Genomic DNA, 14,664 nt, shown 5'->3' on the forward strand with positions numbered 1-14,664 from the left:
GCTACCTGGTCGACAGGCCGGCCCCACCGCCTAGGGTTTTGTCGGCGGCTGCTTACTGTAGCCGCGCCTCTGATGATGAGGGCTTTGTCGAGGTGAGCGTGGCTATAGTGGGCCGCCTCGGGGGCTATCACTGTAGCCTCACCTCGTCTTGTCTCCTTAATGGGGCTCCTGCTTCGAGGAAGGGAGTGGCCGGCTTCTGGAGGCCGGCTATACTCTCGGCCGACTAGGAAGAGCCGGGCCGCCTTCACGCCTCTCTTTGGCTGAAGGGGCCCGCAGTCCTTGGGCCGTACAGGAGGGGGTCGTGGATGACGTCATGGCTGGCATGGCTACAGTGCCGGGTCACACGGGAGACATCCCTCCCGTACGGCCTCCTGTAGCCATGCCCGCCTTGGGCTTCGGGGGTCGTGGGCCGCACTGTGGCCCTGCCCCGTCAGGTCGTCGTTATGTAGGAGTGGTTGTGGTCTTGGCCGGCTTCTAGGAGTCGGCGTCCTTCTTGGCCGGCTTCTTGGAGTCGGTGAGGCTGGGTTGCCTTCCGGGAGTCGGCTTTAGTGGTAGCCGGCCGGGGAAGGCGGCCCAAATGCTTGGAGCGCTTGAAGGCCCAAAGGCCTGATAAATTTTCTGAAGAGCCAGGGGTGGTCGGTTAGGCTACCCGTGGCCATTTACTCCGACAGTAGTCCCCGAAGCTGATTGGGCTTCGAGGTGGAGTGGGGTTCGAGAAGCTCGATCAGCTTCCTATCGTGACAAGCCGGCAGCTGGCAGCCGGCCTTGGTGCAGGCGCGCCGCCTTTAGTCGAATTCTTCTGGAGTCGGGAGGCGGGAACCCGCAGGCTCGTGCACCGGGCCGCGGGCCGGCCTCGGGCCGTTGGCGTGCCACGTGGCCGGAAAGCCTGCCAGCCCACGCGCGTGACGGGACGTTGCCGCAGGGAGGGGGCCCGCCACGTCCGCGCCCCGGCCCAGGCGCGGATCCTTTGTATCCCGAAACCGCCCGCACGTTCCGTGCGGCAGTTTCGGCTCCATCGTTCACAACGACCACATCGACTTCCTCCGCGACACCCGGCGTCTGCCCAGCGCGGACAAAGTGGAGGTCCGCCTCGCGCCGGAGAAGGAAATCAGGCCGGCGCCGCGGGATGGCGAGCGGGTGGTCTTCCGCTCGCACTTCCTGCGTGGCTTCGGCCTGCCAGTGAGCGCCTTCTTCCGCTCCTGGCTGGACTTCTATCAGCTCCAGCTGCACCACCTCACCCCCAACGCGGTGGTGCTGCTGTCGGCCTTCGTCACCCTGTGCGAGGGCTATCTCGGCGTCCTCCCCACCCTCGAGCTCTGGGGGGAGTTCTTCCAGTCGAAGCTGGGTACGCGCAGCAAGGGCGTGCCGGCCCACACTGGCGCCTTCATCGCGTTGCGGAGATCGGGCGCCGACAACCCCTTCCCCGTCATCACGCTGATCCAGTCGGTGAAGAAGTGGCAGAAGTCATACTTCTACGTGCGGAACATCGCTCCACGGGGCGACTACATCAACCTGCCGGCTTACGTAGCCGGCCCACTGGCGGGGAGGCTGCCCCAGTGGTCCTTCCGGGCGGTGACGCTGTCGCAGGGAGGAAACGCCGCCATCGCCCGTCTGCGGGTGATGGTCCAGTCGGAGGGCCTGACGGGGCCCGACCTCCTGGCCGCGTTCGTCACGCGCCGGGTCCTCCCGCTCCAGAGCCGGCCTCATCTGATCTGTCAGATGAGCGGCCAGCTCGATCCGAGCCGGATGTGCACCAAGGAGATGCCGCAGCCCGACGCCGCCGACATGGTGAACTACCTCGCCAACTGTCAGCTTTCCGACGACTGGCAATTCGGCAAGGAGCCATACAGCCGCGCCAATCCTCCGCCTATGGTATGCTCCCCTTCTCTTTTTCTCTTTCTCTCTCTCAGCTTTGTCGCCGAGTTCCTCTGGGCCGACTCTAACTCAGTCGGCTCGCTCTTTTTGACAGAATCCTCTGCTTCGGCCGGCCGGCGGAGCGGACGTGGAGCGCCGCTTCGTCCCCGACCGGACCGAGCACGACCAGGAGGACCCCGACCTGGGGGCGGTCCATATGGAGGACGCCGCCGAGCCAGCCGGCGGCCAAGCCGGCGGGGAAGCAGGCGGCTCTGGGTTCACCGCGACCTTCGACGACTGGCCGGGCGAGGACGAAGCCGAAGCCGTCCCGCCCCGTCAGCCGGCCTCCGGGCGCGGCGCGGGCTCCTCCGGCGCGCAGCCTGCTCGGGGTAGAGGCCAGAAACGTCGCGCCACCCAGGGCATGTTCGGCAGCCGGACGAAGAAGCCCAGGGGTGGGGCGGCAGCCACCAGGCGGGAAGAGGCGGCCGCGAAGGCGGCTCGCTTCCGCAAAGTGGTGAAGCAGCCGCAGACTGTGTCGGCGTAAGTTTTCTCTTTCTTCGTACTGTCCTTCTTTCTTTCCTTTGATGGTTCTTGAGTCTTCGTCTTCTTTTTCAATGGTCAGAGCTCCGCTATCAGTTGAGCGGGCGGACGCCGGCTCCGTCATCGAGTCGCCAGGGGGCTCTGGGAGCACCACCCGCCGCGTAGATCCCCGCGCCGCCCTCCTGGAGGCGACGGAAAGGAACGTGCGGGAGGCGCGGGAGGAGCAGGAAGCGCGGGAGGCGGAGGCACGGAGGGCAGCCGCCGCCCAAGCAGCTCGGGAGGAGGAGGCGGCGAAGGCGCTCGCCGAGGCCGCAGCCAAGGCCCAGGCAGAGGCCGAGGCCGAAGCGGCGGCAGGGGAGGCCTTGATGGTCACCCCCCTGCGCACCATGGCGCCCGGGGACGTGGATCCCTCGCCAGGGGGAGCCGGCGGTTCCCAGCCGGGGCTGGGAGGAAGCGGCGACGACGTCGTCATCTTGGGGGAAGCGCCGGGGCCGACTCCTCCGACTAGGGCGACCCAAGGCCGTCAGCCTGAGCCTGCGCCCGCGCAGTCGGCGGAGGGCGAGCCGACTGCGGGGGCTGAGGTGGCGGTCCGGGTTCCGCCAAGCCGGCGTGCAGGGAGGGCCGCGTCTGAACCGCAGAAGGCAGCGTCGGAGCCACAGCCGGCCGTGGGCTCCAGCTCGTCGGCCCGAGACGCGGAGGCGGCCAGTGCTACCTCGGGGTGGACGCCGGGCGGAGGGTCAGCCGTGGTGAACGTCGCTGCGCAAGACGTCCGGACCCGGCTGCAAAGCCAAGCCGCGGCGCTGAGGCAGTTCACCGACGAATTCCTCGCCACGCGGGCGGCCATCCGGGTTAGTATTCTCATCTTGTTCTTTCCTGAACTTGATTTCTCTTGTGGGGGCACGTCAGCTCACCCACTGGGTGTAGTCCCCGAGTTCCGAGTCGGCTGCTGAGCAGGCGGCTTGGAACTTCTTGGAGATTTTGTTTTTGCTGCTTTTGTTCTCACGTTGGTCTTCTGTCCGTCTTGCAGGACTACCACAACCTCCGAGCGGCCGCCTTCAACTCCCAGGCTCGGGAGCTAACTCAGAAGACCGCCGATCTCACTGAAAGCCGAGGTATGTGACTTGATCTTTCTCTCATGTGGGCGCGCGTCAGCGCACCCACTGGGTGTAGTCCCCGAGATTCGGGCCGACTGCTGAGCAGTCGGCTCAGATCTTCCTTGATGATTTCTTATTGTTCTTCTTCTTCTTCTATCTCTGCAGCGGCCAACGCCAGTCTGAGGGCACAGCTGGGGGAGTCCCAAACTGCTCTTCGTGCCAAGGACGCGGAGCTCGCCGCCTTGGTGCAGGAGCGCGACCGCCTGGTCAAGAAGCTGGCCGACCAGGAGGAAGGCCATAAGGCTGCGCTGAAGGCTGTGCAGGATCGCGAAGCCACCCTTCAGGCCGAGTTCGAGACGGAGGCGGCCGGCTGGGCAGAGGCCAGGCAGACTCTGGTCTCCGGCTATGGCCAGATTGAGGACCTGGTTGACGGTAAGTCGTCTATCCCTTCATCCTTTCTTGCCATCTGCCACTTAGGCTTGTTTTTCTGATTTTGGTGTTCTTCTTTTCTTTTCTTCTTTGCGCAGAGTACTTCCCTGGCTATTCAACTGCCGCCAACCAGGCCATCGAAGCCCGTCGCCAAGCGAAGAGGCAAGCCGGCTTCGAGATCTCGCCAACCGCCGGCCGCTCGCTGGAGGAGCAGCTCCTGGCGATCCAGGCTCGCATCCAGCCGGCTCACAGGCTGCTCCGCCGGCTTCAGCGTGCCGGGTCGGCGGTCTTGGCCGCCCTCTGGCCCGACCAAGTGGTCCCGCGCACTCCCAGTCGGACCGCCGATTGGCTGGAGGTGGCCGTCGGCCGCTTCGAGGCTTGGAAGGCGTCAGCGGCTCGCTCCGGCGCCAGGAGGGCGCTGGAGTTTGTCAAGGCCTGGTATCCCGGCCTGAACCTGGACCAGCTGTCGACCTGGCGGCAGCAAGCCGACACGGAGCTGGAGCCGGCGCGGCTGGCCATCATTCGGCGAGCTTCGGCGATCGCCGACTACACCGACACCAACGTCTTCGCCCCCGAGGTGGACGACAATGGAGTCGCCCAGCCGGAAGATTGGTTCGGGCTGGACCCGGTGCATGGCGAGGACTCGGCGGAGGAGATCGACTCCAGTGACGAGGGCGAGGAGGAGGAGGAGGAGGGTGAAGACGCCGAGCCGGCTGGTGGAGAAGCCGGCCAGCCTGACCGCGCCTCCAGCACTACGTCGCGTGCGAGTGCGTCTCCTGCCGCGGGAGGTGGTCAAGCCGGGACCAACTAGGCGGCCACTCCTTCAGCCGGCGAGCTGCCTTCACCGACCAGCTCGGCCTCCAAGTCGCGCCTTAGTCTTCTTTCTTTTGTTTTCCTGTCTTGTTGCTTTTGAACAATGTTTGGTTAAGTCTGCACAATTCCACCCACTGGTTCTATTCAAACTTAAGTCTGTTGCCGGCCTGTGGGCGGCTTTATGTATATAAGTTATGCAATCGGTTTTTTCTTGTACTTTCGCTTTTTGTCCTTCTGCTTTTTTCCTTTGCCGCCCTCCCTTGGTTGCCGCCTCCCTAGTCAAACAGTTGCTCTGCAATCTGTAGCCGGGGAGTGCCTGGCCGATTGGGGAGGGGGAAGTACTTTTAGCTCTGCTGGACTTAAGCTAAGTTTTTTAGGAAGCCGGCCAGCCGGCTGCTGTGACAGCCGGCAGGCGTATATGGAGGCCGTCTCTTTGCTATATAGGTTAGTTGTTCCTTAGCCGTTTTTCGTGTGGGCGTCTTTTCTGTCTTTCCTCTTGCTAGTCGGACAGTCAGTTCTTTGAGCTGCGACTTTCAACAAGTGAGGACTTGGGAGCCGGCACACTACTTTGCTGACTTCGGGAAGAACTTAGAATATAGCTCAAGGCGGCCAGTCCCCGGGCCGACTAGTCGGACCCGGTGCCGGACAAGAATTCAAAATGTAATAATACATTCATGGATATGACACATCATTCATAAATAAATAAAAGGCAGTCCCCGAGTACTGTTCGGCGGGCCTGTTGGTTTGTAACTTAATACAAAAGGGGTAGCGTGATACATACTGTTTTTCAGCTGTAAAATCGTCTTAGGAGATTTGCGTTCCATGATCGCTCCGACTCCTTGCCGGAGTCGTCTCTCTTGCGTGCTCTTGGCTTTTGCGCGTCGATCAAGTAGTAGGAGTCATTGCCAAGTGCCTTGCTGACGACGAAGGGGCCTTCCCAAGGGGCCGGGAGCTTGTGCTGGCCGGCTGTTCGCTGGATCAGCCGGAGCACAAGGTCGCCCTCTTGGAAGGATCTTGGCTTGACCTTGCGGTTGTAGTAGCGGCGCAGGCCTTGCTGGTAGATGGCGGACCGGCTGAGGGCCAACAGCCGGCCTTCTTCCAGTAGGTCGACACCGTCTTCTCTTGCTTCTTTGGCTTCCTTCTCCGTGTACATGGTGATCCGAGGCGAGTCGAACTCGATGTCTGTTCGGATGACAGCCTCGGCACCGTACACAAGGAAGAATGGAGTGAAGCCGGTTGACTTGTTGGGTGTAGTGCGCAGACTCCAGAGGACAGCCGGCACCTCTTCGAGCCAGCAGCCGGCCGATCGCTCCAGTGGTACAACCAATCGGGGCTTGATGCCGGAGAGGATAAGTCCATTTGCTCGCTCGACCTGGCCGTTTGACTGCGGGTGGGCAACGGACGCTAAGTCCAGTCGGATGCCCTGTGTCGCGCAGAAACGTGCCAGTGCGCCTTTGGCGAAGTTCGTGCCGTTGTCGGTGATGATGCTGTGCGGCACGCCGTACCGAGTAGTGATGTCGGTGATGAATGTCACGGCAGTCGGCCCGTTCAGCTTCTTAATTGGCTTGGCTTCAATCCACTTTGTGAACTTGTCCACAGCGACGAGTAGATGTGTCAAGCCGCCGCGGGCTGTCTTGAAAGGGCCCACCATGTCCAGTCCCCAGACGGCAAAAGGCCAGGTGAGGGGAATGGTTTTGAGGGCAGAAGCCGGCAGGTGTTGTTTGGAACTGAAGACTTGACATCCTCTGCAGGTCTTGACTATTTCTTTAGCATCCTCCAAGGCAGTCGGCCAGAAGAACCCATGGCGGAAAGCCTTGGCCACGAGGGATCTTGAGGCGGCGTGATGGCCGCATTCGCCTTGGTGGATGTCTTTGAGGATTGCCACTCCTTTTTCTGGCTCGACGCAACGCTGGAAGACTCCAGTGACGCTGCGCTTCACAAGCTCCCTGTTGATTATTGTGTAGGCTGCGGCTCGTCGTTGCACTAGTCTTGCTGCGATCTCGTCAGCCGGCAGCTCTCTGCTGACTAGGAACTTGAGGATGGGCTGGGCCCATGAGGGAGCTGTGACTTCTTCTGCTGTTAATGTGGCCACCATGACTCGGGTGGGTGGGTTGGGTGTTGCATTAGAGTCGACCACCGCTTCTTGTGTCGTAGCAGTCCCCGGGCCGACTGCTGCAGTCCCCGGGCCGGGCTCTGAAGTCCCTGGGCCGGGTGCGACTACGTCAGTCCCCGGGGCAGTCGTCGAAGTCCCCGTGCCGCCTGCGGGATTTCCTGAGCCGGATCCGGCTGTTTCTGGCGCAGGCGGTACGAAGATGGAATCCGACTCTGGAGACGGCTTGATGGACGGCTTGAGGAGGCGCTGGAGGGAGACGCCAGTCGGTATGGCTTGTCGGGTGGAGCCGATCCGTGCTAGGGCATCTGCTTGGTCATTGTCGGCCCTTGGCACGTGAAGGAACTCACACCCTTCGAAGTATCCGCTCATCTGCTGGACGAGGAAACGGTAGCTTGCCATGTTTGCGTCCTTGGCGTCCCAGTCGCCAGATGATTGCTGGATCACTAAGTCTGAGTCGCCGTAGCATAGGATCCGGCGTATGCCGAGTTCTTTGGCTAGCCGGAGCCCATGTACGAGCGCCTCGTACTCGGCTACGTTGTTGGAGGCGGCGAAGTGGATCTGCAGCGTGTACTTGAGCTTGTCGCCTTTGGGAGAGGTGAGGACGATGCCGGCTCCCAAGCCGGTGCGCATCTTGGACCCGTCAAAGTGCATCCGCCAATGGGTGGAGTCGGGAGCCGGCGGTAAGTACTGGGTCTCGGCCCAGTCGACGAGGAAGTCGGCCAATGCTTGCGACTTGATGGCGGTGCGGGGTTGATAGAAGATCGTGTAGGGCGCCAAGGTAATGGCCCATTTGGCCACTCGGCCAGATGCATCCCGGCTGCCTATGATCTCGGCGAGCGGGGCAGTGCACACGACCGTGATGGGGTGCTCTTGGAAGTAGGGCTTCAATTTCTTGGCAGCGAAGTACACCCCATAGCACATCTTCTGGTAGTGCGGGTAATTTTGCTTTGAGCTGGACAGTACTTCACTAAGATAGTAGACCGGCCTCTGGACCAGTTGGGCTCGGCCTTCCTCCGGGCGCTGGACCACAACAACAGTGCTGACGACTCGGCTTGTCGCGGCGATGTAGAGGAGCATGGGCTCCTTCTCAGTCGGCGCAGCCAAGACAGGCGGAGTGGTCAACATTTTCTTCAACTCATGGAAGGCTTGGTCGGCTTGATCATTCCACTCAAAGTGAGTGGACTTCTTCATGAGTCGGTACAGGGGGAGGGCCTTCTCTCCTAGTCGGCTGATAAATCGGTTCAGGGAGGCTAAGCAGCCAGTGAATTTCTGCACATCTCGCAGTTTGGTGGGAATCTCCATCCTCTTGATGGCTTTGATCTTGACAGGGTTGCACTCAATGCCGCGTTCGGAGACCAGGAAGCCTAGCAGCTGGCCGGCTGGCACTCCGAACACGCACTTCTCGGGGTTGAGCTTGATCTGGAATCGGCGCAAGTTGGCGAATGTTTCCTTCAGGTCTTCCAGCAAGGTACCGTGCTTCTCTGTCTTCACCACAATGTCGTCTACGTAGACGTGGGCATTTCTGCCGAGTTGTTTCAATAGACATTTCTGCATGCAACGCTGAAAAGTGGCACCGGCGTTTCTTAAGCCGAATGTCATTGTCAGGTAGCAGAAAGCTCCAAAGGGTGTGATGAAGGCAGTCTTCAGGCGGTCAGCCGGGTCCAACTTGATCTGATGATACCCTGAGTATGCATCCAAAAAACATAACAGCTCGCATCCGGCTGTGGAGTCTATCACTTGGTCAATCCGTGGCAAAGCAAACGGATCCTTTGGGCAGGCCTTGTTCAAACTCGTGTAGTCTATACACATGCGCCACTTGTTATTCTTCTTCAAAACCAGAACTGGATTGGCAAGCCATTCTGGAAAGAACACTTCCATGATGAAGCCGGCTGCAAGGAGCCGGGCTATCTCTTCTCCCACGATTCTTCGCTTCTCTTCTGATAGTCGGCGGAGGGGTTGCCTGACCGGCTTCGCATCAGCTCGGACATGTAATTTGTGCTCGGCGAAATCCTTCGGCACCCCCGGCATGTCCTTTGGGGACCATGCAAAGATGTCTCGATTCTCACGGAGGAAGTCGGCGAGCTCGCCTTCCTTTTTACTGTCCAAGTTCGCCCCAATCACGGCGAACCTCTCCGGGTGCTCCGGGTCCAGAGGTATCTTCTTCGTCTCTTTCGCAGGCTGGAAGGAGCCCTGCGCGTCACAGTCCTTGGGGTTGGGGGACAAGGCCGGCTGCTTGCCGGCCATGGCCACAACCCGTTCCAACATCTTCTTCTCTTCTGCCACCACGAGGGACTCGGCCAGCCGGCTGCTGGCCATGGCACACTCGATGGACTTCTTGTAGTCGCCGGCTACCGTGATGATCCCCTTGGAGCTCGGCATCTTCATCTTCAGGTAGGCATAGTGGGGCACAGCCACGAACTTCGCCAACGCAGGTCGGCCAAGCAGCGCATGATAGGGGCTCTCCAGGTCCACCACCTCGAACCATATTGCTTCCCGGCGGAAGTGATCTTTGTCTCCGAAGAGAACATCCATTTTGATCTTGCCGATTGGGGAGCAAGATAGGCCGGGTACGATACCATGGAAGACAGTGCGGCTCGGCATGAGCTGCTTTGCTTTGAGGTTCAGCTTGTCCATGGTGTCGCGGTACAGTATGTTGATACTGCTTCCGCCGTCTATCAGGACGCGGGAAAATCTGGCAGCTCGCCTCTCCGTCGCAAGGGTGACGTCCAAGACCATAGCATAGGAGCCAGGCGAAGGCATCACCTCTGGGTGGTCGGCCTGGCTCCAGCTGATGGGCTTTTCCGACCAGTGCATGAACTCGGCGGTGCTAGAGGCGACTGCGTTTACTTCTTGGTGTTGTCGGCGTCGGCTGCGCTTGTCGTCGACTTGGCTTGTGAAGATGACGTAGGCGTCGTGCGCTTCGGGGAACTCGTCTTGGATGGCGCCGACCGCCGGCCGGGCCGCCGGCTGCTGGGGAGCTGGAGGCGGCGGGCCGGGTGGCGGAGGCGGCACCATCCCTTCACCCTTGGTGATGCGGGTGAGCCAGTGGCATTTCCGTGTTGTATGGTTGGACGGCTTCGCGCCGCTGTGGAACTTGCAGGGAGCATCGAGTGCTTGTTCGTAGGAGAAGGACGGCTGCCAAGGCGGCCGGCCACCCTTCTTTTTGGGAGCGGGCCGCTCTTCGGGCTGCTCGTCTTCAATGGTGGCCACCTGCCGACTGGAGGAAGTCGGCATGGGGCCCTTGCGCTTGTGGTCATTCTGGTAGGGGCGCCGGTTTGGGTCGCCAGCCGGCGTCTTGGGAGCCGGAGCAACTACTTTTCCCGAGGCATCCACTCGGAGCTCGGTCTTCATGGAGGAGCCGGCAGTGGCATACTTGTCGGCGGTGATCAGCAACTCGTCGAGGGTAGCCGGCTCGTCGCAAAGGAGTCGGTGCTTGAGGAGGGTGCCCTCTCGGCACCCGGCGGTGAAGTATTCGATGGCCTGGACCTCGTGCACTCCCTCGCAGGAGTTGCGGAGCTCGGCCCATCGCGTGAGGTAGTCGCGGGTCGACTCGTTGGGCCCTTGGACGCAGAGGGAGAGCTGGCGAGGCTTGGGAGGCCGCTTGTAGGTGCTGGTGAAGTTGCGGACGAAGACTTCGGTGAAGTCCAGCCAGCTGTTGATGCTGTAGGGCTTGAGGCTGTTGAGCCACGTGCGCGCCGTGCCTTGCAGCATCAAGGGGACGTACTTCACGGCGACGCGCCGATTGCCGTTGGCGATGCTGACGGCTGTGGAGTAGTCGATGAGCCAATCTTCCGGCTTCACTGAGCCGTTGTACTTGGGTGTGTCTCTGGGGAGCGAGAACCCTTTGGGGAAGGGCTCGTCGCGGATGTGGGGGCCAAAGCATGGCGGGCCGACATCGTCTTCTTCTTCTAACGCCAAGGACCGAGCAAGGCGGTCGATCCTGTGGCGGGCGTCATTCTCGCCGACTCCTTCTCGGCGGCCAAGTCGGTCGCCAAGAGTCGGATGGGTGACAGGCGGTGGAGTGAGGCGTCTTTCTCTTCGAGGCGGGGGAGGAGGCAGGTTTCCTTGGTGCTCTACAGCTCGAGGGCGGCCATCCGCGTCGCGCTCGATGGTAATGCGAGTCCGGCTGCGGCTGGTAGCCGGCTCCTTGTCTTTCTTCTGGCGCGTGCCGCTCGCAGTCGGCGACCGGGACGTCGCGGCGTGCTTCCGGCGCGGGGGATGGCTATCAGCTCGGGCGCCGGCTTCGTGCCGTTCTGCAGCCGCGTCGATCAGCTGCTGGATCCGTCTTGTTATGTAGGGGAGCTCATCGGCTCCCAGCCCATTGAGCTCCTCTGCAGCCGCCCGAGCGGCTCGCAGATTCTCGAGCGGGGTGGCGTAGACGGGGCGATCTACGCCCAGCATGCTGGCAACGGCTGCGCCGCGCTTCTGTACGAAGCCGGCTCGGCTCGGGCCGCTAGGCGGCGGCGTCCCGAAGGCGGCGCGGTCGACTTCGCGCTGGTGGGCCTCGGTGAGGCGTCTCATCGAGGCTATCTTCTTGCCCTCTGCGATGAGGGCGAGGCGGCGTGCTTCCAAGGTCTCGGCGTCGGCGTCGGCCGGGAGGGGGACGGAGAGGTCGTGCATCGCCGCTTGCTGAGCATCGCGGGCATTCTCGCCCGAGTTGGAGACGTGGCTTATGACCAGCACTTCGGTGACAGCGCTGCTGCCGCTGTCAGCTCGAGGGAGGGGGTCGTCGAAGACCACCACGTCGGAGGGGTAGGCGTCGAGCGACGCGGTGTCGGAGTCGATGAGCATCGGGTCGGTGGAGCCGACCGACTCCATGTCCGCAGCAGGCTCGCTGGAGATGTGAAGTTGGTCGAGGAGGCTGACGAGGCGGCTCTCTGGGTAGTCGGTGCCTACGTCGGACGCAGGCTCGTCGGAGATGCGAGTCTCGCCGAACAGATCGGCGAGGCGGCTCGCTGCGCAGGCGTCGTCGACGTCTTGCAGCGCGTCGGGGCAAACGCCATCGGGTGCAGCAGGCTGGCTGCGCTCGCGGGGAAGGAAGAGAGTTCCCGTCCAGAACAGGTCTCCGGACAACGGTGCACCTGGCCCCACGGTGGGCGCCAAATGTCGGGTGGTTGGTGCGACATATGCCAAGGGATGGCTTATCATTGTGGGAGCCAATAAAACGTCGCCGGTGCCTGGAAACGGGATGAGGCGAAGACATGCACGCCGGCGAATCTTACCCAGGTTCGGGGCTCTCCGAGGAGATAACACCCCTAGTCCTGCTCTGCGGGGTCTCCGCATGATCACTAGATCGATAAAGGGTAGCTACAATCGCTCGTAGAGCTATTGGGATCAAGGGAGAAGAAGAACAAGGCTAGCTCTTGCTTCTCTCTATCTATGGTGTGTGTGTGTGTGCTATGCTTGGAAGCCAACACATGCAGAGATGCGAACCCTTTGCATGGGTGCTCCGGGGGGTTTATATAGGCCTACCCCCCGGGGGTACAATGGTAATCCGACTGGGATCTGGTCCCAGCCGTCAGTGTCTACGCTCGCCGGCTTCTCCGCCGGCTACTGGGTCCCGCCGGCTGGTGGGTCCCGCCGGCTGCCGGCTACCTGGTCGACAGGCCGGCCCCACCGCCTAGGGTTTCGTCGGCGGCTGCTTACTGTAGCCGCGCCTCTGATGATGAGGGCTTTGTCGATGTGAGCGTGGCTACAGTGGGCCGCCTCGGGGGCTATCACTGTAGCCTCACCTCGTCTTGTCTCCTTAATGGGGCTCCTGCTTCGAGGAAGGGAGTGGCCGGCTTCTGGAGGCCGGCTATACTCTCGGCCGACTAGGAAGAGCCGGGCCGCCTTCACGCCTCTCTCTGGCTGAAGGGGCCCGCAGTCCTTGGGCCGTACAGGAGGGGGTCGTGGATGACGTCATGGCTGGCGTGGCTACAGTGCTGGGTCGCACGGGAGACATCCCTCCCGTACGGCCTCCTGTAGCCATGCCCGCCTCGGGCTTCGGGGGTCGTGGGCCGCACTGTGGCCATGCCCCATCAGGTCGTCGTTATGTAGGAGTGGTTGTGGTCTTGGCCGGCTTCTAGGAGTCGGCGTCCTTCTTGGCCGGCTTCTTGGAGTCGGTGAGGCTGGGTCGCCTTCCGGGAGTCGGCTTTAGTGGTAGCCGGCCGGGGAAGGCGGCCCAAATGCTTGGAGCGCTTGAAGGCCCAAAGGCCTGATAAATTTTCTGAAGAGCCAGGGGTGGTCGGTTAGGCTACCCGTGGCCATTTACTCCGACAAGGAGTCTCGAAATGGTCGAGACATGAAGATTGATATATTGGATGACTATATCCGGACACCGGAATGGTTCCGAGGGTTATAGGATATATACGGGAGTACCGGGGGGTTACCAGAACCCCCCCGGAGGCTATTGGGCCTCATGGGCCCAATTGGTGGAAGAGGAGAGGCGGCCAAGGGGCAGCCGCGCGCCCCTCCCCCCCAAGTCCGAATTGGACAAGGAGGGGGGGTGGCGCCCCCCTTTCCTTTCCCCCTCTCTCCTTCCCTCTCCTCTCCTAACCCAACAAGGAAAAGGGAGGGATTCCTACTCCCGGTGGGAGTAGGACTCCTCCTGGCCGGCCGCACCTCCCCCCTTGCTCCTTTATATACGGGGGCAGGGGGCACCCCAAAGACACAACAATTGATTTGATCTTTTAGCCGTGTGCGGTGCCCCCTCCACCATAGTCCACCTCGATAATACTGTAGCGGTGCTTAGGCGAAGCCCTGCGTCGGTAGAACATCATCATCGTCACCACACCGTCGTGCTGACGAAACTCTCCCTCAACACTCGGCTGGATCGGAGTTTGAGGGACGTCATCGGGCTGAACGTGTGCAGAACTCGGAGGTGCCGTGCGTTCGGTACTTGATCGGTCGGATCGTGAAGACATACGACTACATCAACCGCGTTGTGCTAACGCTTCCGCTTTCGGTCTACGAGGGTACGTGGACAACACTCTCCCCTCTCGTTGCTATGCATCACCATGATCTTGCGTGTGCATAGGAATTTTTTTGAAATTACTACGTTCCCCAACAGTGTCAATGTTCCCAAGGTGTAGTCTCATTTGCAAAGTTTCAAAGGCAAAGGGTAAAGTGGCACTTGAAGAAAAGATGCATCCCGGATTCTTGTTCTCTTTTGCAAAGGCGGCAAAGACTACAATTTGGCCAACCTCGCTTGACCAACTGATCGGCGGTCCAAATCCTATCCTGGATAGCCAACCAAGCAAAAAGCTTGACCTTGGGAGGGGCATAAGCCTTCCAAAATCGTCTGCTCTATAGGCAAGTAGAAATTTCCCATGTATTGCGCCAAATAAGCGGAAGCCGCCAAGTATAGCCCAATTTCCGTTTGCTTCCAAACTATGTCATCCTCCGCATGCTCATCAAACTGGAAATCTCGTAGGAGTGTCCAAAGATCAATAATTTGTTGCATGTGATCTTTGGAGAAGTTGGCCCCGATCTTAAATTTTTGATACCCAAGCATCTCCATGGATAGCCCCCCACCCACTTTCCGTTTTTTTCCTCTAGCATCTCCTAGTGGATGCCTCGTAGATGAGAGGGGCGGTCTCTTTGGGCTTCTGGTCGTGCACCCATGGCGCCTCCCAAAAGGGTGTCCTAGAACCACTGCGTACGGTGATGATGGTGGAGGCATATAAGAGATCAAGGCCTTCCTCATCACAACCTTAGGGGGCGTGCGAATTTTCCGGTGTTCGGCACTCCTAGTTCCCTTCTTTCAAAAGGACGGTATACCAAGCCCCAATTCACTTTGCATTTCGCCCTGGTGGTTTTGTTCGAACCGGACCAAAGGAA

The sequence above is a fragment of the Aegilops tauschii genome, chromosome 3 (genome assembly GCF_002575655.3).
Source record: "Aegilops tauschii subsp. strangulata cultivar AL8/78 chromosome 3, Aet v6.0, whole genome shotgun sequence".
Classification (NCBI taxonomy): domain Eukaryota; kingdom Viridiplantae; phylum Streptophyta; class Magnoliopsida; order Poales; family Poaceae; genus Aegilops; species Aegilops tauschii.